The sequence below is a fragment of the Hippopotamus amphibius genome, chromosome 1, assembly GCF_030028045.1.
Source record: "Hippopotamus amphibius kiboko isolate mHipAmp2 chromosome 1, mHipAmp2.hap2, whole genome shotgun sequence".
NCBI classification, from domain to species: domain Eukaryota; kingdom Metazoa; phylum Chordata; class Mammalia; order Artiodactyla; family Hippopotamidae; genus Hippopotamus; species Hippopotamus amphibius.
The window spans coordinates 56,922,708-56,947,906 of NC_080186.1; the positions used below are offsets into that span (position 1 = coordinate 56,922,708).

A 25,199-nucleotide genomic window follows, 5' to 3' on the forward strand; every position below is an offset into this window, starting at 1 on the left:
CATGTGATTCTTACACATCTAAATGGACACTTGTAGGCAACTAGAGACACGATTTTGTGCCTGAGAGCAGTGGTCATGATTGCTTACACAAACGTTATGGAAAATGACATAAGGTGCTAGTGAAAGCCTTGAGGCTGGATACGATCCCTGAGGGATTGAGAAAAGGAGAATAGAAGCCCAAGAATCAAAGAGCTACAATAGTTAGAAGCCAAGAAGAGAAAGAAGATGCAGCTAAGTAAACAGAGAAGCTATAGCCAATGAGGAAGGTGGATTATTAGGCACGTGTGGTGCTCTAGATACCAAAAGGGCCAAGCATTTTAGAAAAGAAGCAGCGATCAACTTTACTGAATGCTACTGAGAGGTCAGTGAGTATGAGAATTAACCATTAGATAGAGGACCATGAAGGTAACCTTGACAAAAGCTAATTTAACACAATGCTTGAAATTCCATTTATGGAAATGTTGGAGTTGCTGATAATGACGAAAGCTAAGTAAAGCAGGAGAGTGGAGGATTAAGATGAGGAGGTGAGGGGACTGAGAGACCAGAGTGTTAGATGAACGTCTGTTGGTTGTTAAAGTCTCTAAGAATACAACGAACTAGGAGCTAGGATGTTTAACAAATGAAGGGTGTGTTTACAGGGAAGTAGGTAGGTGACCTCAACAAAGGATAGTGTAGTCTCAGTACCTGTGCTTGGAAGGAGTTTCTCTTTTTAATGAGAGGAGAATGAGAAAGTCTCTGGAAGCTGTCATGAGGAGAAAGGAGGTTACTTAAGCTTTCTGGGACCTGTGACATGCAAGTATGGGAGAAAAAATGTCACCATTTAGGACTCCTTGAGAAGTCTGTGGGGGAAATAATGTCCACAGAGTATAGACAGAACTCAGTTGGAAGGAACTATTTAGAGAAGACGATAAGGATATGGAGATTTGCTGAATGAGAACACGAGTTCTAGAGGATGCTGAGGGTTTGACAATGGATATTTGATGGGGGAGGTCATCGAACACGACTGCAGTTTTGACCCTGAGCTGGACCCAGGAACTGAAGGCTGCTCGCCCCTCCTCCATCCTGGGAATGTGCCCACCACTTGCCTTCCCCATGCTGGAAGCTGTGCAAGGACACAGCCTTGAGATAGTAATGTGGCGCTGAGACCATCTGGACTGTGTATTGGCTGAGTCCAGTTAAGGCCTCTATAGAAACTTTTCAAATTTGGTGGGTGGGTGTGGAAATCTATTAACATTTGTCTTCCAGCCACCTAAGACAAGACTCCTGAGTAAATTCCCTTGCTTATTAAACCTGCCACCTGCCTATCTGGAGGGAGCTGCCATTTTCTTTGGTCTCTCCCTGCCCTCCAGGTACAAAGGTCAGTTTCAGATTACACACAGGCAGCTCCTGAGGAGACTGAGACTCAACAAGATGAAGTGAGATAGGGGATGTACAGAGCCTTGTGCAGCTAAGTGTCAAAGGGTAATGTGAGACCAGAGAGGCTGGGGCTTCTGGTGGTGACTGAGGTAAACTGAGATGTTGAGCATAACGGGGTTCACTAAGGAGGGGACTCCTGAATTCTTCTGCAGTTGCCAATCACTATAACTGGTGACAAAATGAAGCTGTTCTTTCCTAGATTTCGTGTTGTCTGGACCACAAAGAGGATACTGCGGTTGGTCCATGGCCTGCTGGTTGCTGGTTCCTATGCTGTTGTACACGAAGATGCCGCTCAGGAGAACTGCCAGGGCAACGATCCAGGAGTCATTCTGGTTGTCTCCCTAGAAGTCGTTGTAGAAGCCACAGAGAGTAACTAAGAGCACAGGATTTCAACTCAGATGGACAGAGTCTGAACCCAGATGTCTCTGTTTAACTCTGGAAACTTAGGTTACTCATTTCCCTGTGCAAATGTTTATCCATCTGCACATGAATTTATATGAAAAAGTTAAATTCATGGTGTAGTGAAATTTAAATAAGGCATTGTATATAACTGCATATGAGAGTGTAAAGCAAATAAGCACTTGATAGTGGTGGCTATTATGATCAGGTAATAGAATTCAAACCTATCTCCTGAACTGAGATTGTGATGCTATTCTGTTTCCATGACACGTCATGGTGAGGAACTTTTTAGACAGTAGCTAAAGTGTGCCCCTTTAACCAGAGTTTTCTAAGACTTATAATGTATGACCCTCTATGTACAAAGCTGTTGTCATCAGATCTCATACTTGGCTTCTCTTACGAATAGCACAGCTGTGGATAACACCATTCCCACCCTCTTTCTGACTTCCCACTGCGAAAAGTCAGACTTGGTTGTATACTGTCTAGTCACGTTTACAGGCGCCTTCAGCAGCCTCACCAATGCATTTTCCTATGATATTAAAGAAAAATCACTTTATTAGCCATTATTTTATGAGTTGCAAAACCTGTCAATGGCCCTCCCTACCCACTCTCAATGCTTATATGTGTGGCCAAGATAGGCAACAATTCTGAAATTAGCCTGTTATTCTCATATTTTCTGTTTACTTTTCTCACATAAGGCTCACTTTGGTTTGCTTCAAGTTTGATCAAGGTCAAGTAAATAAAATAAATGAAAAGAATAATAGATTACTATGATACATTTGAAGCACAAATCAATGAGTGGGACGTGATCGTCCACAGAGGGCTACTGCTCTGGCGAAAGTAGCATTTTTTTGTAGTAGGATTTAAAAGACATATTTTACCTTCTCTCATCCCCCAGGCCCTCGGTGCCAAGCAGAACTAGAGTATGGCCTGTCTTCTCGGGATGACGCACACATCACATCCAGATGCCCTTCGTGTGAGACTGCGCTGTGGAGCCCAGAGAGAAGCCGGCAAGGGGGTGTGGGGTTCACAGAGGGTGGAGGTTCAATATCAAGTGGTTCTGGAAATTGAGACAATGGTTAACAAAATCAACATGAAAAGAGATAAATTAAAACATAATCGGGGACGCGCTTTCGCCATGGCGGCCGGGCTGATCTCTGAGTGGAACCAGGATGCCACTGTGTACACGGGGGGCCTTGATGAGAAAGTTAGCGAACCACTGCTGTGGGAGCTATTTCTCCAGGCAGGGCCCGTGGTCAACACCCACATGCCAAAGGATAGAGTCACTGGTCAGCACCAAGGCTATGGCTTTGTGGAATTCTTGAGTGAGGAAGATGCTGACTATGCCATTAAGATCATGAACATGATCAAACTCTATGGGAAACCAATACAGGTGAACAAGGCATCAGCTCACAACAAAAATCTGGATGTGGGGGCCAACATTTTCATTGGGAACCTGGACCCAGAGATCGATGAGAAGTTGCTTTATGATACTTTTGGTGCCTTTGGGGTCATCTTACAAACCCCCGAGACTATGGGGGACCCTGACACAGGCAACTCCAAAGGTTATGCCTTTATTAATTTTGCTTCATTTGATGCTTCGGATGCAGCGATTGAGGCCATGAATGGGCAGTACCTCTGTAACCGCCCAATCACTGTATCCTGTCCTTTCAAGAAGGACTCCAAGGGCAAGCGCCATGGCTCAGCAGCTGAACGACTTCTGGCAGCACAGAACCCACTCTCCCAGGCTGACCACCCTCATCAGCTGTTTGCAGAAGCACTCCCTCCACCCTCTGCTCCCAATCCTGCGGTATCATCACTGGGGTCTGGACCTCCTCCTCCAGCCATACCTCCTCCTGGCTTCTTCCCACCCCCAGTACCGTCTCCTGGAGCCCTTCCATCTGGGATACCCCCAGCCATGCCCCCACCACCTATGCCTCCTGGGGCTGGAGGACATGGCCCCCGATCAGCAGGAACCCCAGGGGCCGGACATCCTGTACATGGACACTCATATCCTCACCCATTCCCACCGGGTGGGATGCCCCATCCAGGGATGTCTCAGGTGCAACTGGCCTACCATGGCCCTCATGGCTTAGGACACCCCCGTGCTGGGCCCCCTGGCACTGGGGGACAGCCACCACCCTGACCACCACCTGGAATGCCTCATCCTGGACCTCCTCCAATGGGCATGCCCCGCCGAGGGCCTCCATTTGGCTCTCCCATGGGTCACCCAGGTACTGTGCCTCTGCATGGTATGTGTGGACCTCCTCCACTGATGCCTCCTCATGGATACACTGGCCCTCCACAACCTCCACCCTACGGCTACCAGCAGGGGCCCCTCCCTCCACCCAGACCCACTCTCCGGCCTCCAGTTCCCCCTTGAGGCCCCCTTCGAGGCCCTCTCCCTCAGTGATTTCTCACTGTCTTTCCTCCTGTTATAGCCTCCAAATATCAGTTCACTTCCTTGGACCAATCAGAATTGCTGTAGCTCCCAGGGGCTAAGGCGCTAATCCCTCTCAGGCCCTTTTTTATAAGTGTAATTTTTTTCACAGGAGGTTTTATTTTTTTTCTATCTTGGTCCTAAGTGTTTTGCAGATGCACAGAGAAAATAAAACTGAACTCCTTCTTTAAAAAAGAAAACAACAAAACAAAACAAAACAAAAAACATAATCAGTATTGATTTTTTTTTTTTAAATTTCTGCGCATCAAAGTACACTCTTATTTTTTTTGGCTGTGTTGGGTCTTTTTTTTTTGCTGTGTGTGGGCTTTCTTTTTAGTTGTGGTGAGTGGGGGCTACTCTTCGTTGTGGTGTGCAGGCTCCTCATTGCCGTGGCTTCTCTTGCTGCGAAGCACGGGCTCCAGGCGCGCGGGCTTCAGTAGTTGCAGCACATGGGCTCAATAGTTGTGGCTTATGGGCTCTAAAGCGCAGGCTCAATAGTTGTGGCGCACGAGCTTAGTTGCTCTGCGGCATGTGGGATCTTTCTGGAGCAGGGATTGAACCCGTGTCCCCCGCATTGGCAGGCAGATGCGTCACCTAGGAAGCCCTAATCAGTATTGATCTTAATGACAACCAGTAAAAGAAGAACGTAGAATATCCAAACTGAAATATTTATTTTACCTTAAAGATCAGTGTAAGCTTGATATTAAACCATAAACATTTTAGTAAATTATTATTATCTATATTTATATATTATATTATTTATTCCTATTTGTACTAACTTTATTACTATTTTACTTCCTCCAAAAGAGTACACTTATACTTTAAAGAGATAATTAAGGCAAAGTGGGAAGAAAGAATTGACTCATCCTCTAGCACGGAGTAACTGTAAGAAGCCCATCACTGAGTTGAAAGTTAGCTTTCAATATTCCTCGCAGGTCTCTAAGTTCCTCTCCCCACATCACTGTCCTCCATGCTGGGAGTGCGGGTGGACAGAAGGGACTCAGCTGGGCTTTGCCGGTGCCACTCACCCTTGTTCTTCCCAGCCAGCCTGTTCGTCAGGTAGGATTTGCCAGTGCGGTAGAGGCCCACGATAGCCACCACCACAACAGGCTGCTCAGGGGCAGACAGGATCTTCAGAGTCTCTGGATTAACCAGCAGCCGCCCATTAACGTTCTCAATGAGGCACTCTGGGCCTGGCATGTGGGTCTCTGAGGCCATGTTCCCTTGTCTGCAAGGGACGAGATGGCATGATTTCGAATTTCCAGACTAAACAGATCAGGGTCTGGGTCAGACTGAGGGACTCAGGTTCCCCGGTGGCTTCCTACTCCCACGGGCAGGCAGTGCTGCAGTCGCCACAGCCCATCCTGTCTACCCGCTCACTGGTTCTCAACCCTTGATCTGCATCTGCATTCACATGTTTTTCACCCAAGACTGATACCTCTAATCTGAATCTCACTCTTGATGACAAATTGACATTATAACAGAGTAATCATAGTTTACACATACAAAACTGGAGTCAGGCAGCCATTGAAGAAGTAGTCTCAGACACATCCCTGCAGCAAGGAGAACTTGAATTTTCTCTGAACTGCATCACATCCAAGGACACCATCAGCCTTATTAGGGACCACATCTGCCAGCTGTAAATTTAGGTCTCAAAAACCCCCTTGGAACCATACAACCATTTCAGACACCAAACAATTCTTGCTTAGCAAGTATCCTTACTTTTTTGTCAACTTCAATTATAATTCTTACCAAAAAAACTTATGTAACTAACTGTAGTCTATTGTCTTGATCTTTATAAGCTTCTTCTACTTTGTAGTCAGGCGGAACACAGTTTAAATGCTTCTTGAAGTTCTATCTCCTAGGCTGCAATCCTAAGAAGTCTCAAATAAATGCCTCTTTACTTCAGTCAGGTCACAGTTGCATAAACTTTGGTTAACACTCTATGCTTTACTCAATTATGTTACCAGATTTTTGACTCCTGGTGTTTTAAGATTGATTCTTTACTATCTCTACATATATCAGCTTGCATGTTGCTTCTAATTATTTTGTAAGTCAGGCCCCTATGGGGCCTTCCCAAGACAGACCTACTCCATGTCATCCACCAACCTCTCATTTGTATTAGAAAACCTTTAGCCTCCCATGCCTTCCCTGAGGTCCCAAGAATAAATTTAATTAGAGAAATGAGAAAATGTAGGAACAAAGGAAAACAGTCAAGCACGACAAATAATAATAATTTATCCATTAAACAAAGTGGAAGGCTTTTAGTTCCTCCTCAACAGCTATAGATAATATTCTGAGTCATACTCTTTGAGCTGTTTTGCAGAACCTAAAACCCCTACCAGGTGGAAGAAGTTAACTGTATGCTGACCACAAGTGGGTAGACCCCAGACCAGTTGGTTGATGATGTTGACTTCTGATTACCTCACCACCAACCAATCAGAAATGTCCACAAGGGACTTCCCTGGCGGCACCCTGGTGGCACAGTGGTTAAGAATCCACCTGCCAATGCAGGGGACATGGGTTCGATTCCTGATCCAGGAAGATCCCACATGCCATGGAGCAACTAAGCCCATGCGCCACAACTACTGAAGCCCAAGCACCTAGAGCCCGTTCTCCACAGCAAGGGAAGCCACCGCACTGAGAAGCCTGCACACTGCACTGAAGAGTAACCCCCACTCCCACAACTAGAGAAAGCCCGCGTGCAGCAATGAAGACCCAGCATAGCCAAAAATTAAAAAAATTAAAAAAATTTTTTTTAAAAAGAAATGTCCATAAGCTAATCATGCACCCCTCAACCCTCTCCCTCACCTTGGTCTTTAAAAACCTTTCCCTAAAAGCCATCAGAAAGTTCGGACCTTATGAGCATTGGCTGCCTCTACTTCCTTGCTTGGCTCATGCAATAAAGGCTGTGCTTTTCTTCACCACAACCTGGAGTCAAGTAGATTGGCTTTGCTGTGCACAGCCACGTGGACCCAAGTCTGGTTCAATAACAATCTCAAGTAATGAAACTACAATTTTGAAATATTATCTTATAAATCAAAACTTGTTTTCTCTCTGTTTACTCTCTATAATGTATTTATTCACACTTTAGACATGACCTCTTTAACCAGAATTTGATGATTTGATAATTTTGATAACTTTGTAAAGTTAAAAGTAGTGAAAAGTATTTTTAGTAATGCCTTAATGTTACCTTTTTAACTTCAATGTCTCAATCCCTGTAACTTGAAGTGTTCATGATAAAACATCTCTTAGCTGTTTGAGATATCAACAATGCAGACTACAGGCATGCCAGTTTTTATTCTTATCCTATAAGAAAGCACGGTTGCTTCCACTCTAGTTGATGACTTCTGACTTGCTGAGGGCTTAGATCTAATAAGATGCCAGTCTTGCCTCCTAGCAGGCTTCCCATCTCTTCAGGAATGGCCAAAAGAAAGCCTTTCTGGTTTTCTATGATCAGGACCTATTTCCGCTTACAACAATGGCCCACTGGGACTGCTGGCAAGGAGACAGTCTGTCCGATGTCATAACATGGAAAATAATACTTTTATAAAATTGGAATCAGTCAGTGACCGACTCAGGAAAAGTGGCTGCACAAAGATTTTTAAGCTCCCAAATTGCAATAACTTATTTCTTTTTGCAGACCTTAAGTTCTTTTATCTAGCACTTGAAATGTCTGCAATAAAGAAAGTGAAGTCTGAACTTTGTTAAGTAGGTTTTTTCAAAGATAAAGGTACTTTAAGAAAGTGTCAAGAAAGAAATAATCTTAATTCATTACAGGATCTCAGTTTAGACTCTGCCTCTGCTGGAACCTAATCCGACACAGAGCTGCAGCAGTGGGCACTTAAAGGACACCCTGCTGCCCAACATTAGACTTTCATCTGAACTCATGCGCCAGATCAGGCTCAGCTGCAGCTGCCTTGAGATGGTCATTTTAGAGAGCATTTACTTCTTCCTATAAATCTCTTCCCACCTAGCCTCAATCTTACCTGGGAGAGAGATCCTTTAGAGGTGAGAAGAAAGCTGCTTCACTTAGAAAGAGGAAGTGCTTATCCAATTCTTTTTTCTCCTGAGTTCAGCTGCACTGGTTTCACTCTTCTCTCTCACTGGCAATTTGGACTTGACTTTACCCCTCCATTGTCATGGGACTTTCCAGATTTTTTTCCCTGAGACCAATAATAACAAATCAAAGCTAACAGGAAATCTTTGCAAAGAATAGACTACGATGAAACTGAAAGCAGAATCTAAGGCAATCACTCAGCAAAGGAATCACTGAGAACTATGCTAGTAAGATAGTTTCACATGATTTCTAGAATCTTTAAATTTTATTATTAAATGACATCTTACAGACTGCTTACAATACAAATAAAAGGTCCACTGGATCAATTAAAATAAGGCTGTTTATTTCCTGTTAAGGTCAGTTTGAAAAGCATGAGGATGACAAAACCCCATGTAATATTTTCTAGGTCCAGGTGCCTGGAATATTAGATTCATTCACAACAGAGCTGGTTACTCATGCTTAGTAAGTGAGGCCTGTAAGTTCGCTGAGGGAATGAGCATGGCTTATACACTTTGGAATTCTCACTACCTAAGTGAGGTACTGGAAATTAGTGCTTAATACATAATAATGAGAATAGCTTCCTCTTTTTGCATACTGGTTTCAGACCCAGTGACAACTTCTTTACATAGACTATCCCCACTTATTCTTATTACAAATACTTTTACCACAATATTAGGGAGATTTAGCAAACTTCTTAAAATCACAAGGTACTAATTATGATTTGAACCCAAAAAGTCTTGCTCCAGTACACATGCTCTCAATCACCTCACTTGATTCCTCAGTGTTTGCTGAGTGAACAATAAGAATAACGTTTCTTATTTATCAATTGCTTTTTAGAACAAACACTTCACATAATGTAATTTAAGACTCATAATGACGCTTTATGATATGGGGTAATTATCATCCCCATTGTCCAAGGAGGGGAAAAAGTTAGAAGGTAAGAAATATGTCAACCTAAATATTCTTTGTGTACTTTAGAGGCTTATATACCCTGCAAATGTTGGGTGCACTGTTCTATGGATACACAATAGAACTTAATAGAAGTCATTGAAATTCCTTTCTTTGCTCTTCATTCCATTCTCTATCTCTGAGTTCCCATCTGGGAATATAGATACAAATAAATCAGTATAATATAAATATGAACAAAATAATCTTTGCCTGAAATGGAATCTACTCTATACTTGAAGAGAGAGTGACATAATAAACTACCTAGTGGGAAGATTAATCAGTGGGAATAAGAAGAGCAAGTGTGGACTGAGCAAACTGTAATGCTAAAGCTATCATGGATGCTCATTTAAAATATTACCCCAGACTTATAATTAAAGGCCAGCATTATGCCCCAACCAGGAACAAGAGAGCCAGCAAGAGATCATTTTAAATTGTTACAGGCAGAAATTATGACTTTTAAAGTAACCAGGATCCTGGGTCATGAATATCCATAAGGAAAAACGAGGAAATGACTGCCACCTCACTCCATACACAAAAAGCAATTTCAAGAGGATTGTAGAATGCATTATAAGGAGCAAAAGAATAGAAACTAGAGAAAATTATATGGAAGAATATTTTCAAGTATTTGGTAATAGGGGAAGATTTTTAGAACACAAAATGTGCTAAACATAATTGTAAAGATTGATAAATTTGAATATATTAAAGTTAAGATGTATTATTTATCAAAATACATCATAAATAGAGGAAAAATGCAAACTACCTATCTGAGAAGACAAACATAATTATAAATGACCCATATACAGACTGTATCAATAATTTCTACAAAGACAGTTAATAGAGAAATGGACATGATACTTAAGCACTTCATAAAGAAGATATCCAAATGATCATAATCATTAGAAAAGGGTCTAATATCATAAATCATAAAAGAAATGCAAGTTAACATCACTAGCATATTGTAGTCACACCTACCAGAATGACTTAACAATACTGATGATTGAAAATGTAGATCAAGATATGGAGCAACTGGAATTCTTAGACACAGTTCCTGAGTAAATTTAGTACATCCACTGGGATAGGCTTAGATATTGATATTGATGGCACCAGAATATGCCTCCTGGTACTTATACCCTTGTCTAGTCCTCTCCACATTAAATACAGGCTTGGCCATGCGACTTGATAATGATACATCAGCAAACATGACACAGAGTTGAGAAGTAGTCCTACATGCAGACTTGTGCTTTTGGAGTCCAGCCTCTATAAAGACCAGCCTAGACCACTGAATGATGACAATGGCATGTAAAGAGATTGGTCCCAATCTTCAAACCATCCCCACCAAGACCCTAGACATGTGGATGGGTCCATCTTATATTCTCCATCTCAGGCTCTTCACCAGTAGAAGGTAGCCATGTGAGGGTAGCAGGTGAGTCCAGCAGAACAATCCACCCAACTCACAAAACTGTGAGAAATAAAATTATTGTTTTGAGCCACTGGGATTGAAATGTTTGTTATACAGCAAGAGAAAATGGAGTCGACCACTTTGGAAAACTGTTGGCATTTTGGACTGAAGTTCAACATAAGTACTCTATGGACTTGGCCATTTCACTCCTAAGTACATTACTAGCAGAAATATATGCACAAGCATAGCAGAGACATATGGAGAATGATAGTTTCAGCTGTATTCATAGTATCTCCAAACTGAAAATTATGCAAATGTAAATCAACAGTGAAATGGATATGTGGTATGTCTGCACAATGGAATACCTTATAGCCATGAAAATGACCGTACTGCACTTATTTCCAATACTGAAAATTAGTCTCCCAATTGTCATGAGTGAAAGGAGCTGGGCCCAATACTACATACTGCTTGATTCTTTCCACTGATGTGACGTTCACAACAAGCAAATCGAATCTCTCATGTTACAAGTCAGACAGTAGTTATTTTAGAACTGGAAGGAGGGGTTATTGATTAGACGGGGGCACAAGAAGACCTCTGGTGCACTGGTGCAAATGAACAGGCTGATTGTATTCATTTTGTGATATTTCTCCTACTGTTTACTTTTGAGCTGAGCAATTTTCTGTTCCTATCTTATGCATACACTAAAATTTTTGAAAAATCTTCTGGGATATGTCTTTACCGTAAAAAAAAGCCAGTTGGGGCCTATTTTATGAAAGTTTGCTCGTGAAAAAAACAAACAAAAACAAAATGAACACCCCCTGCACTGCTTCTTCTTGAATGTCACAGTCATCCAATAACATGTAAATGTCTTTGTGAACTAATTGGAAAATGTAAAGCCTGATCCAAAATTAAGATAAGTGGGTAACCACACTTTCAGGAAAATAGACTCAGATCCTAAAATGATCAGTCAGTGTGTCAATAGAGTTTGGGATTATATCAACGTTAATCTGAGAGAAACTGGGCAAGGATCCACCAATCTTGCCTATTTTCTTGCCTACGCTAACTTACTCTGATCAATATTTTGCAAACCAGAAGGTCTGTAGTTCATCCCTTTCATGAAGGTAAAATTATGGTGTCAATTTAAGGACAGGATAAATTTGAAACTTTAGTTCCTGTTACTACAAGTGAGATTGAAAGTGAAAGTAGGGCAGGGCTGCTTTGAAATAGGGCTAATGCTGAGAACTCACCTGTTGCTTCTCCTGACTAGTACGAACCCAAAAGAATTCCAGAACAGTTGAGTCTTCTTGTGAATTGTGTGTAATATATGAGTAAATTAAACAAACAAACAAAAAGAGTAAATAAAGGTGAATTTCACCTGCTTATAATTTCACCTGGAAAAAGCTCATTTCCCTATCCCTGTTTCACGGTTTCTTTGGAAACGAAGAGCCAGTGTCTTTTCTCTAAACTTCTGAATGTAAATAAAAATCCAGGGTCTAAATAAAACCATTGGCAGCTTTACAACCCAGAAGAGTCTCCAAGTGTTTGCGCTTCACCCCTACTGAAGTATGAACACCCAGAAACCTAGAGCTTCAGGCTCCCTGACAATTGAGAACTTAAAATAGGTTCAATCTGGCTGTGACCATCTCTTCTCAGGGAGATAAGAAATGTTTTATTATTCTTTCAGATGAGGCCAATTAACTAGACAGTAGTTACTTCAATTTTCAAGTAAGATTAGGATAAATTCTTTAAAAGAAGGTATAGGAAGTTCAGGATGTCACAGCAAACTGTGTTGCATGGTACTCATGGGAAAACAGGATACTGTTGATCCAAGGAAACGTCACATACTGGCTAAAAACAGTGCTAAAGGATCTTACCTGTTTGGCTATAGAAAAAGTGTGCAATTTCACCCTCTCTAGTCACATTCAGTCGTCTACCTGTATGCATGTACTTGGCTCTGCTTACTCAGTAATAAAATAGTCTTCCTTCATTTCTAAATTGTTATGGCAAAGGCTTCTCTGTTGATAAAAATTTTAATTCACCAAAATTATGAAAAAACTGAATTTGCTATTTAGCTACCAAACTCCTGTCTAGATGAACTAAAGTTACTATTCATAAAAATTTGGACATATTGTTTAAGAATAATTCAATTTATGGTAAGTATAAAATTAGTCTATTTGTGAAAAATTTATAAATCAATAATTAGTATAGAAAAGCCTGGAAGCATGTATTATATACTCCAAAATTAATCTTATTGGAGTACACCTCACTAATTGATGGAATTAGAGATTATTTTCTATTTTCATACTTTTCTAAGTATTGTAAATTTTTTCAATGACTATAAATAATTTTATAGTAGTAAAAAACCTACACAACAAGAAAGTAATTTCTCTTTTGAAAAAAATCATTTATTCGGAAATATCTTCTGCTAGGTTTTCACTATCACAATCCATTGGTCATTCGTCAGACGAGTATTTAATAAGCAATGTTGATAGACAAAGTCTGTCATACATTAGTGTTCAAGTGTGTACAGACAGGGGAGTTATCATATGAAGGCAGGTCATATAGGAAAGGCAGCTTGGAATGAGGGATTGTATTGACCCCCTTGTTTGGACAGAAACGAGTCTCATTGGAAAGAGTTGCAACATGCAGTGTTTTATCCTGGTGGGCAAACAAGAAGACAAATTATTATATTATCCATGTGTTAATTCACTTTAAAGTATTTCAAAATTAACAGTGTACTGTGTGTGTTTATAAGCTACCTCCAGTTCAAACCCATGGGGTCATTAATGAAAAGGCGAATTGTCCCAATCTAGAAACATCACCTTAAGAGTTGATGGATTAGCACGGGAAGTATTCTTTTCTGAACTAATGGCAGTGAGTTTGTTAACTGACATAAAGGTTAGTAGAAATAATGAAGTCATTAGTGTGTAAAGTGTGTGATAGCTTGGGAGACGTGAACAGGACCAGATACCCTGCCAGCTGTGCATGTTCCAGGGCCAGACCTGTGGTCCTGCTTCTCCTCCCAGAGAGAGGATCCTGTCCCTGCCACAGAATCTCACTGCCTCCACCTGGAGATGAATCTTTGCTGCAGCCAGAGGGACCCTCCGAGCTGAAGAGAAATTGTTTAAACGCTCTTACCTTATTATTTTCAAGGTACCCACATGTTGCAGAATTTAATCTGAGACTCAAGAGGCCCCAGTCTTGTCAGCTCTTGCCAGCTCTCCTGAGCTTCCTTAAGCTCTTTCCTGTGTTCTTGGAGAGGAGTCTCCTCTGTTTTTCTTTGCATTTCTCACAATTTCCTGCCCCCAATCCCTACTTCATAACTGAAGTGCTTCCTTAAGAAATATCCTGTCTGAGGGTTGAGACCAGGCTGACAAGTGAGAAGACAGCATCGGTAAGGCAAGCTGTGGACTAAGTCTGAGAAAGTAGGGAAAAAATTCTAGAAATGGCCAAGCTGCTGACTTAATGTATAAATACCATGTGCAAGGATGGTTGTGAACCTGGCTTCCAAAAAATTATTGAAAAGGTACTTGAAATAAATCTTTTATGCCTTCAGTAAGTCAATAATTATTAGTTTTCAAGTATGTGAGAGGCCCTTTGCCTGGAGTCTTTTCTTGGGGTGTACATAAACTAAGAGAACAGACAACTTACGCTTGAACTTCAAAGTGGGTAAATATTCCTTTTACTGAGCTTCACTGTCTTTTGCCTCACCCTTGATCCCTTCCTAATCTTTAATCAGCTCTAATTGCATGTCAACATTCTTATGTTGATGGTTTCATATTCCATTTGCTGGTCCCATATACTGGTTCAGTCCAGAAGATTTTTTTGTAGGTTTTTTGATGATGGCCATTCTGACCAGTGTGAGGTGATACCTCATTGTAGTTTTGATTTGCATTTCTCTAATAATTAGTAATGTTGAGCATCTTTTCATGTGTGTGCTGGCCATCTGTATGTCTTCTCTAGAGAAATGTCTATTTAGGTCTTCCACTCATTTTTTGTTTGGGTTGTTTGTTTTTTTGATATTGAGCTGCAGAAGCTGTTTGTGTATTTTGGAGATTAATCGTCTCTCAGTTGCTTCATTTGCAAATATTTTCTCCCATTCTGAGAGTTGTCTTTTCATCTTGTTTATGGTTTCCTATGCTGTGATGACCTAGAGAGTGTCATACAGAGTGAAGTAAGTCAGAAAGAGAAAAAACAAATATCACATATTAACTCACATATGTGGAATCTAGAAAAATGGTATAGATGACCTTATTTGCAAAACAGAAATAGAGATTCAGGCATAGAGAACAAATGTATGGATACCAGGGTGGAAAGGGGTGGGTGGGAGGAATTGGCAGATTGGGAATAACACATATACACTATTGATACTATGTATAAAATAGACAACTGAGGGGAACATACTGTATAGCACAGGGAACTCTACTTAATTCACTGTGGTGTCCCAAATGGGAGGAAGTCCAAAAGCGAGGGGATATATATATATATATGTATGGTTGATTCATTCTGCTGTGCAGTAGAAGCTAAGACAACATTGTAAAGTAACTATACTCCAATAAAAATTAATTTAAAAAAAGATATCACATGTATTAGGATGGCCACTATCAAAAAAATAGAAAATAACAAATATTGGTGAGCATATGGAGAAACTGGAATGCTTGTGAAATGTAAGTGGGAATGATACATGATGCAGCTGCTATAGAAAACTGTATGGTGAGTACTCAAAAAAATTAAAATAATCATATGATCCAGAAATTCTAATACGAAGTACATATCCAAAAGAAGTGAAAGTGGTAACTCAAAGAGCATTATTCACATTGAGAATTATTCACAATTGTCAAGAGGTGGAAACAACCCACATGGACATATCAGCAGATGAATGATTAAAGAAAATATTCTGTGTGTGTGTGTGTGTGTATATATATACATATATATACAGTGAAATGTTAGCCTTATAACAGGAAAAATCTTGTCACATGCTACAACATGGGTTAACTATGAAGATATATTTGTTAAGCTCTTTATTGGAATATAATTGCTTTACACTCTTGTACCAGGTTTTGAGGTACATCAAAGTCAATCAGCTGTATTTATACACATATCCCCATATTCCCTCCCTCCCACAACTCCCCCCCCCCCACCCTCCCCGTCCTGGCCCTCTAAGGCATCATCCATCATAGAGTTGATCTCCCTTGATTATACAGCAACTTCCCACTGGCTATCTATTTTACAGTTGGTAGTATATATATGTCTATGCTACTCTCTCACTTCATCCCAGCTTCCCCTTATCCCCCCCCTCCCCCAACCTTGTGTCCTCCAGTCCTATCTCTGCATCTGCATCCTAATTCTTGTTTTGTAAGTGGGTTCATCAGTACCATTTTTTTTTTTTTAGATTCCGTATATATGAGTTAGCATACTATATTTGTTTTTCTCTTTCTGGCTTACTTCACTCTGTATGACAGACTCTAGGTCTAACCACCTCATTACATATAGCTCCATTTCCTGCCTTTTTATAGCTGAGTAATATTCCATTGTATATGTATGCCACACCTTCTTTATCCATTCATTTGTTGATGGGCATTTAGGTTGCTTCCATGTCCTGGCTATTGTAAATAGTACTGCAATGAACATTACGGTACATGTTGATTTTTGGATTATCGTTTTCTCTGGGTATATGCCCAGGAGTGGGATTACTGGATCATATGGTAGTTCTATATTTAGTTTCTTAAGGAATCTCCAAACTGTTTTCCATAGTGGCTGTACCAACTTACATTCCCACCAACAGTGCAGGAGAGTTCCCTTTTCTCCACATCCTCTCCAACATTTGTTGTTTCCAGATTTTGTGATGATGGCCATTCTGATCAGTGTGAGGTGATACCTCATTGTGGCTTTGACTTGCATTTGTCTGATGATGAGTGATGTTGAGCATCTTTTCGTGTGTTTGTTGGCCATCTGCACGTCTTCTTTGGAGAAATGTCTATTTAGGTCTTCCACGCATTTGTGCGTTCACTTATTTGCTTTTTTGGTATTAAGTTGCATGAGCTGCTTGTATATTTTGGAGGTTAATCCTTTGTCTGTTGCTTCATTGGCAAGTATTTTCTCCCATTCTGAGGGTTGCCTTCTTGTCTTGTTTGTGGTTTCTTCTGCTGTGCAAAAGCTTTTAAGTTTCATGAGGTCCCATTCATTTATTCTTGATTTTATTTCCCTGATTCTAGGAGGTGGGTCAAAAAGGATCTTGCTTTGATGGATGTCATAGAGTGTTCTGCCTATGTTTTCCTCTAGGAGTTTTATAGTGTCTGGCCTTATATTTAGGTCTTTAATCCATTTGGAGTTTATTTTTGTGTATGGTGTTAGGAAGTGTTCTAATTTCATTCTTTTACATGTAGCTGTCCAATTTTCCCAGCAGCACTTACTGAAGAGGCTGTCTTTTTTCCATTGTGTATTCTTGCCTCCTTTGTCAAAGATTTGGTGCCCATATGTGCTTGGGTTTACCTCTGAGTTCTCTATTCTATTCCACTGGTCTTCCTTTCTATTTTTGTGCCAGTACCATACTGTCTTGATCACTATGACCTTGTAATATAGTTTGAAGTCAGGAAGCCTGATTCCACCAACTCCGTCTTTCTTCTCAAGATTGCTTTGGCTATTGGGGGTCTTTTGTGTTTCCATACAAATCGTAAGATTTCTTGTTCTAGTTCTGTGAAAAATGCTGTTGGTATTTTGATAGGTATTGCGTTGAATCTGTAAATTGCTTTGGCTAGTACAGTCATTTTCACAATGTTGATTCTTCTAATCCAAGAACATGGTATGTCTCTCCATCTGCTTGTGTCGTCTTTCATTTCTTTCATTAGTGTCTTAAAGATTTCTGCATACAGGTCTTTTGCCTCCTTAGGCAGGTTTGTTCCTAGGTATTTTATTCTTTTTGTTGCAGTGGTATATGGGAGAGTTTCCTTCATTTCTCTTTCTGCTCTTTCGTTGTTAGTGTATAGGAATGCAAGAGATTTCTGTGCATTAATTTTGTATCCTGTTACTTTACTAAATTCATCGATTAGCGCTAGCAGTTTTCTGGTAGTCTTTAGGGTTTTCTATGTATAATATCATGTCATCTGCCAAGAGTGGCAATTTTACTACTTCTTTTCCAATTTGGTTTCCTTTTATTTCAGTTTCTTCTCTGATTGCTGTGGCTAAAACTTCCAAAACTATGTTGAATAATAATGGTGGAAGTGGACACCCTTGTCTTGTTCCTGTTCTTAGAGGGAATACTTTAAGTTTTTCACCATTTAGAACGATGTTGGCTTTTGGTTTCTCACATGGCCTTTATCACATTGAGGTAATTTCCTTCTATGCCCATTTTCTGGAGTTTTATCATAAATGGATGTTGAATTTTGTCAAAAGCTTTTCCTGCATCTATTGAGATGATCATATGGTTTTTATCCTTCAGTTTGTTGATATGATGTATCACGTTGATTGACTTGCGTATATTAAAGAATCCTTGCATCCCAGGGATAAATCCCACTTGATCATGGTGTATGATTTTTTTAATGTGCTGTTGGATTCTGTTGGCTAGTATTTTGTTGAGGATTTTTGCATCTATATTCATCAGTGATATTGGTCTGTAATTTTCCTTTTTTGTGACATCTTTGCCTGGTTTTGGTAACAGGGTGATGGTGGCCTCGTAGAATGAGTTTGGGAGTGTTCCTCTTTCTGCTATATTTTGGAAGAGTGTGAGAAGGATAGGTGTTAGCTCCTCTTGAAATCTGTGATAGAATTCGCCCATGAATCCATCTGGCCCTGGGCTTTTGTTTGTTGGCAGATTTTTAATCACAGTCTCAATTTCAGTGCTTCTGATTGGTCTGTTCATAGTTTCTATTTCTTCCTGGTTCATTCTTGGAAGATTGTATTTTTCTAAGAATGTATCCATTTCTTGCAGGTTATCCAATTTATTGGCATATAGTTGCTTGTAGTAGTCTCTCATGATCTTTTGTATTTCTGTGGTGTCCCTTGTTACTTCTCCTTTTTCATTTCTAATTCTTTGGATTTGCGTCTTCTCCCTTTTTTTCCTGATGAGTCTGGCTAATGGTTTATCAATTTTGTTTATCTTCTCAAACAACCAGCTTTTAGATTTATTAATTTTTGTTATAGTTTCCTTCCTTTCTTTTTCATTTATTTCCGATCTGATCTTTATGATTTCTTTCCTTCTGCTCACTTTGGGGTTTCTTTGTTCTTCTTTTTCTAATTGTTTTAGGTGCAAGGTTAGGTTGTTTATTCGATATTTTTCTTGTTTCTTGAGGTAGGATTGTGTTGCTATTAACTTCCCTCTTAGAACTGCTTTTGCTGCATCCCATAGGTTTTGGGTTGTTGTGTTTCCTTTGTCATTTGTTTCTAGATATATTTTGATTTCCTCCTTTGATTTCTTTAATGTTTCCTTGGTTGTTTAATAGTGTATTGTTTAGCCTCCATGTGTTTGTATTTTTTACAATTTTATTCTTGTAATTTATATCTAGTCTCATGGCGTTGTGGTCAGAGAAGATGCTTGATATGATTTCGATTTTCTTGAATTTACCAAGGCTTGATTTGTGACCCAAGATGTGATCTATCCTGGGAAATGTTCTGTGTGCACTTGAGAAGAAAGTGCATTCTGCAGTTTTTGGGTGGAATGTCCTATAAATATCAATTAAGTCAAGATGGTCTAATGTGTCATTTAAAGCTTGTGTGTCTTTATTCATTTTCTGTTTGGATGATCTGTCCATTGATGTAAGTGGGGTGTTCAAGTCTCCCACTATTATTGTGTTACTGTCGATGTCCCCTTTTATGGCTGTTAGCATTTGCCTTATGTATTGAGGTGCTCCTAGGTTGGGGGCATACATATTTACCATTGTGATATGTTCTTCTTGGATGGATCCCTTGATCATTATGTAGTGTCCTTCCTTGTCTCTTTTAATAGTCTTTACCTTAAAGTCTAATGTGTCTGATATGGGTATTGCTACTCCAGCTTTCTTTTGACTTCCATTTGCATGGAATATCTTTTTCCATCCCTTTCCTTTCAGTCTATATGTATCCCTTGGTCTGAAGTGGGTTTCTTGTAGGCAGCACATAGAAGGGTCTTGTTTTTGGATCCATTTAGCCAGTCTGTGTCTTTTGGTTGGAGCATTTAATCCTTTTACATTTAAGGTGATTACTGACATGTGTGTTCTGATTACCATTTCCTTAATAGATTTGGGTTTGTTTTTGTAAGTCTTTTCCTTCTCTTGTGTTTCCCACTTAGAAAAGTTCCTTTAGCACTTGTGGTAAGGCTGGTTTGGTGGTGCTGAATTCTCTTCACTTTTGCTTGTCTGGAAAGCTTTTGATTTCTCCCTCCAATCTGAATGAGATTCTTGCTGGGTAGAGTATTCTCAGGTGTATGTGTTTCTCTTTCAGGACTTTCAGTATATCCTGCCATTCTCTTCTGGCCTGCAGTTTCTGCAGAAAGTTCAGCTGTTATCCTTATGAGCTTTCCCTTATATGTTATTGGCTGCTTTTCTCTTGCTGCTTTTAATATTTTTTCTTTGTGTTTATTTTCATTAGCTTGATTAATATGTGCCTGGGTGTATTTCTCCTTGGGTTTATTCTGTATGGGACTCTCTGTGCTTCTTGGACTTGGTTAATTATTTCCTTTCCCATGTTGGGGACGTTTTCCACTATAACCTCTTCAAATATTTTCTCAGACCCTGTCTTTTTTTCTTCTTCTTCTGGGATGCCTATGATTGGAATGTTGGTATGCTTAATGTTATCACCAAGGTCTCTGAGACTGTCTTCCATTCTTTTTATTCTTTTCTCTTTTTCCTGCTCTGTAGCAGTTATTTCCCCCATTCTATCTTCCAACTCTCTTATTCATTCTTCTGCCTCAGTTATTCTGCTGTTTATACCATCTAGATTATTTTTAATTGCAGTTATTTTGTTGTCCATTGCTGTTTGTTTGTTCTTTAGTTCTTCTGAGTCTTTATTAAATGTTTCTTGTATTTTTTGTATTTTGTAATCGAGATTTTGTAATCAAGATTTTGTATCATTTTTACTATCATTACTCTGAATTCTTTTTCAGGCATTTTTCCTATTTCCTCTTCATTTATTTGGTCTTGTGGGGTTTTTTCCTGCTCCTTTGCCTACATGGTGTTTCTTTGTTTCCTCATGGTAGTCCAAACTTCAGAGGTTGCTGGTCCTGGCAATAAAGGGCTTTAAAGAAGACTGTCAAAGCCCCAGACTAATGGCAGAGTGCTGAGTCAAACAAATACTAAGTCAAAGAAACACATACATATATAAGACACACAAATACTGAATCCAGTAGAACATAAGACACTAGAAAGACCTGACAGAAGAACCCCAGTATGCTATCAGACATTCAAAGAGAAAACCAACAGGAATTCAAAACCAAATCAGAACAAAACAGAAACAAAAGCAAAAGCAAACAAACAAACAAATAACACCACACACACACAAACACAAATCCAGGGAGATATTGAAAGCTAGGATCAAATATAATAAAGAGCTAGAGTACCACCAGACAGACTGAAGATTCTTAGGATGAAATCAGACAATTAAACTAAGAACTAAGATAAAGACAAAAACCTAATAATAAATACCAAAGCAGGGTGTCAACTCAAGAATAAAGCAAGGAAACAGAGCAGACCGATGACATTGCTTATAAGCATATTAAGATAAAATAAACTAAAAAAGGATAGAAGACAGGGCAACAGTAGAGCATAGTGTGACTGGAAATATGAAAAGAAAAAGAAAGAAATAGAAATGTATAAAAGATACAGATGAAAAGAAGGGAGAAGAGATACAGTCAGCACTACAAAAAACTTAGCTAGAAATAGAAATATTTAAAAAGGCTAAAACTAAAAATAGAATAAAAAATATGTTATAAAACTTGTAGGTCCCTTAAGACTAAGATAGTAATTAATAAAAAAAAAAAAGAAAAAACCTAGAACTGATCCCAGAATGGACCAGTTCAATAGAATTAATACTAATATTTCTGTTTCCTTGGGGTCTCAGCTGTAAGTGTCCTTCTACCTGCCTTGGGTTTTTTGTATTATTCTGCAACCAGCAGAGCTTCCTTTATTGTTCGTCTGTAAGTGCTGGTATATGGGGAGAGAGAGGGTACAATAGTGTCTCCTTCCCCTGGGAGTGAGTGAGCAGCGGTGCCCTGTCTGGGTCACGGCAGTTCAGATAGCCATGGCGGTGCCTGTTGCAGAGGGACACTGGCGGCTCAGGTATAAACAGAATGTCTCAGAGCTGGGCCACTCTGTGGGCTTTTGGCTCTTGGCTGCAGGCACTCTAAGCCAGCCCCAGCTGCGGGCTTTTGTTATCCCCGAGTGCCTTAGCTTGGCCCACAGGGGTCCTTCCTCTGTCCATCACAGGTGCCAAGAGAGAGGCTATGCCCATGGCTCCTCTCCCCTGCTTGTGAATCAGTAGTATCCAGCCACCACTATGGCCTCGCGGCTCTCTGCGGTAGGCACTCTTCACTGTGGATTTCTTCCCTCCTGTCCTTTTGGTCCTTCTCCCCACTGCCAACAATGTTTCTCACCCTGAACCAGTTCTCTGGTTCCCATGCTCCTGCTCCCAGACCCCCTGTTCAGCTGTGAATTGACGTCTCAGTCCAGGCAAGCTGAGCCGTGGTGCGGACCCTCCGTGTGTTTCTCACTCCCTCCCGTCTGCCACAGCTCAGCCGCTTCACCCTCTTTGAACAGTCCCAAATGCCTCCCTACTGACCCAAGGAAATTCTCCATTGGAGAAGGGGTTTCCCCGTCAGATAAGGGACATTTCCCCGAATTCGGCAATCTCCCCTCTGTTTCAGATCCCCCCACCCTAGGGTGTGGGACCCATCCCTTTCCTTTCTTCTCCTCCTCTTTCTCCTATGTTTTTTTTCCCTCTGTCCTACCCGGTTATGTTGGGATCTTTGCAGTCCTTTCTGGTATCTGAGGTCGTTTGCTGGTGTTCAGCTGGTTCTCTGTGGGAATTATTGCATCTTTTGGTGTATTCCTAATGCATCTGTAGAGGGGGATGCATTCCACATCCTTCTACTTCACCGCCATCTTTCAGTCCCTGAACATATTATTTTTTTAAAAAATAACCCAGTTACAAAAAGATCAGTAATTTATGCTTCCACTTATATGAGGTATGTAAGGGAGTCAAACTCATAGAAACATAAAGTAGAATGGTGGTTGTTAAGGGCTAGGATGAGAGGGGAATGGGGAGCTGTTCGATGGGTATAGAGTTTCAGTTTTGCAGGATGAAGATGCTCTGGAGATCTGTTCCACAATGATGTGAATATAATTACCATGTAAGTATAGTTAATCTGTACAATTAAAGTTTATGTTGTTTTTTACCCACAATTTAAAAGGAAACATAATAATGTAACAATATACATAAAAATTTGATGTTGAACAGAAATGTAGAAAACTACACAATACTGAAAGATTAAAAAGGAGTTTTAAATAAATAAAGCAACAATCCATACTCCAAAATGAAAGCAATTAACTACAAATAGTATCTATAATTCAGTTTGTACTTGTTTGTTATATCCAATATAATCCCAATGCTGGAGGAATTTCACAAAATGATTCTAATTTTCACTAAGAAGTCGTTGGTAAGAGGAGACATAACATGCACTGGAAAAGAATTCACTACATTGTTGAAACAAAATATAAATGATAGTCATTTAAAATGTGGTACTGAGTACCAAGGACAGGTAGAATAGACAGAGAGGACAGAATAGATGGTTGAGAAATAAATTTAAACTAACACAACATTGTAAAGCAACTATACTCCAATAAAAATTAAGTAAAACTAAAAATTAAAAAAAAAAACATGAGTAAGTACTGTCAGGCTATTCTTTAAAAATACTGAAATTCAATCCATTTCCTAAATCTGGTATTAAAATAAATCCCTCATGGGTAAAAGTTTCAAATGCGCCAATTTGAGATCTTGAGACTAGGTACTTGGATAATCAATGCTCCTCCCTCCCTGCCCTTTCCATTCCTTTGCTTTTATTATTTGAGTGCAAGGCAATTTCACACCCTGGATTAGTTCATATTTAGGGCAATATATCTAATTGATCTTCATACACCCCTCAGCACCTAGCACAGGTGCACGCAGCACATAGGCTTTCTATATACACACATATATTGCAGACTGTTTCTCTAACTTGATGGTCTTGACTCTACTGTATATGAGACTTAGTGACCCCAGTTGAATAACTGAGTCCCTGGTGCTGAGTACCCTAGAACAGGCTGCATGGAGTTCTTCATATGAAAAGCAGCCTAATATAAAAACATTCCACACCTGAAATTCAGAGTCTATTTTATGGGACCTGAAATTCTGTACAACATTTGAAAACACTAAGCATTTATACATATACAAAGTTTTAATGATACTAACATGCAAATTAACCTGATCTGTGATTATCTTTTAGAATAATACAAGTATTCTAGAGACTCTAATTCCAAGTACACTGGAAAGTGAGGAATTATAGCTTCCTCATGGCCAGCATTTAGAGAAAAACATCCCTAGAAAATATTTCAAGCAGCCTGACATTAAAAAAAAAAAAAGCCATGAAACTGCACACAACCCATGGTACTATTCAGGAAGGAGCTGGTTTCCTAGTATCTAGTCGATTTCTGAGAAACTAAGTTTATCCCTGCTTTCACTTTCTACTGGTATGTGTTCAGTAAAACAGTTGCAAGTTGTCCTTAATTGACATAAGAAAACCCTTCCTCATGAGAAAAAGTAGAGGAAAGCCACAGACTTTTAATTCAGAAAATGACTAACCAGAATGTCATAGTATGAGGGTGAGTCAAAAATTATCCTCACTTTGGAGGTAGAGTTTATTTTAATTAACTTTTAGAAAAGATAAATACACCATTTTTCAACATAAGCTCCTTGCTTTTCAATGCACTTTTTGCATCTGTCAACAAGCTTTAGTATTCCCTCATTAGGCTGAGCTGCGAGCCACAAATGCATCCCTGTCTTCATTTCACCAGAAGTGAATCTTCATCCTTGTAGGGTTGCTTTCAGAGGACCAAACAGGTGAAAGTTCCATGGAGCAAGATCAGGACTATAGGGAGGATGCTTTAACACCTCAAAACAAAGTATTTGCAGAGTGTTGACAGTGTGGGCAGAAGGATGTGGATGTGCATTGTCATGGAAGATCACAACATCCTTGGATAGCAGTCTTTTCCGCTTAATCCAACGTTTAGGCTTCAGCTTTGCCCACACTGTCACAAACCCTGTTTTAATTGCTAGAGGTACATCTGTGAACACATGTGGTCCCTGTTTTTATGAACTTGAATTTCACGTAGTCATAGGGAAAGGAGAAAAAAAAGAGAAAAAAAAAGGCAAAAAAGCAAGGTGATGGGATGGAGATTAATGTTCATGGAAGACATCAGTGAGAAGATGCCATTTAGCTGAGACCAGTAGAATAAGAAGGAACCAATCTTGCCAAGATTGGGGGTACGAAAGTTTCAGATGTAGAAAATTGCTGTACACAGACCATTAAGGCAGGA

The 25,199-nt window shown here is 39.9% G+C and overlaps 1 protein-coding gene and 2 pseudogenes across 1 annotated transcript in view; 2 read left to right on the forward strand and 1 right to left on the reverse strand.

Moving 5' to 3' along the window:
- Window positions 1–25,199, forward strand: part of KYAT3 (kynurenine aminotransferase 3) — a 195,278-nt gene that overhangs the window by 65,245 nt on the left and 104,834 nt on the right. The gene's annotated exons all lie outside the window — the stretch shown is intronic.
- The window catches only part of LOC130839568 (guanylate-binding protein 1-like), a 66,280-nt pseudogene that overhangs the window by 11,709 nt on the left and 29,372 nt on the right, over window positions 1–25,199 (reverse strand).
- Window positions 2,850–4,408, forward strand: LOC130839538 (splicing factor 3B subunit 4-like; annotated as a pseudogene).